We start from the raw sequence: 1,367 nt of genomic DNA, 5'->3' as shown, positions 1-1,367 counted from the left end.
GAATCTAAACAATCCAGTGGCTGCCACTTAGAGACACGGTATGGTCTAATTGATAGGGTAATGGAGATCTGAACCATGCCACTGTGCAAACTAAGGGAGTGTGTTATATTTTGATTGTCCCGGTTTCGCAACCCATGAACTATGGACAGTGAAGCACTCTGACATACACCATCAAAAAGCAAAATCATGCATTAGGAAAGCTTTAAATGCTTCTTTCAAATTAGACCCAATAAGGATAGATCTACAAAGCACATTGTGGGCAGATAAAACTTTCAGGCAGCTCAAAAGCTGTTAGCATGAAGCTGATCCTGAGCCATTAGTCCCTGCTGAGAGGCAGGGTGCGTTATTTCAGATTTAGTGCTGCCCTAATACAGCATTTTGGAGGTACAGGGAGAACTCACATCTGCGTGTTTTGCTGTGTGGATGCATGCTAGCAGCACAATAGTGAAATGAAGAAGAGGTAGAGAACTCAAAGAGTCAGCAAAGACAGACCTCATCCTCCAGGTTAACTGACGCAGAGGTAACACTGGAAAATAAAAATCCGCTTTCCATCTGCCTTTTCTCTTTCCTTTCTCTTTTGCACACTCACTCAACTCACATTTCTCATCACATCACTTCTCTGCCATGCCATCTAGTTCAACCTTACTGATTTGCAATGGCTATGACGTCCTCTTGCAGCACCCAGACCAAGTCCCCTCTACACCCATCAGTGTCTTCAGAGGCTGCTTTTCTATTCAGTGTTGTCATGAGGTACTATTTTGGCTCAGCTGGCTCATCAGAGGAGGAAGCCACGTGCAGGCTTTGTAACTGGATAAGACATCTGAAGGAAAAAAAAAAAGAAGAAAAAGACTATTAAAATTAGAAATTCCACACAGCAGTGGAAGAAAATATCCAGGCACTGGAAACTTGGGTGGAGTTGGCAGGTGAGAGGGTGATTTTGATAACATCTGTGCCTATTCAGCCTAAATTACTATTGCACAACCACTGCAATTTGGGGTGGGGAAAAGCATCCTTCTAAAATCACTTAGATTAGAAACACTTGGATGTATAAAAACCAGGAAGGCCACAGAAGAAAAATACATAAGGCACAAAATACAAAAGATATCAAATGCAAGTGGAATTTAAGAAATCTTTGTGTCATTTTGTCAGCTACACTTCACTTAAGTTATAGGCTTTGGCCCAAGTGTTGCTCTTCCCCTCACCTTCTATTTTTCATCAGCCTTGTGTATTGAGGGTTTTCTTCTCTTCTCTTCTCTTCTCTTCTCTTCTCTTCTCTTCTCTTCTCCTCTTCTCTTCTCTTCTCTTCTCTTCTCTTCTCTTCTCTTCTCTTCTCTTCTCTTCTCTTCTCTTCTCTTCTCTTCTCTTCT

Source organism: Numida meleagris, chromosome 9, assembly GCF_002078875.1.
Source record: "Numida meleagris isolate 19003 breed g44 Domestic line chromosome 9, NumMel1.0, whole genome shotgun sequence".
Taxonomy (NCBI): Eukaryota; Metazoa; Chordata; class Aves; order Galliformes; family Numididae; genus Numida; species Numida meleagris.
Note: the sequence above shows the minus strand (reverse complement) of the source record.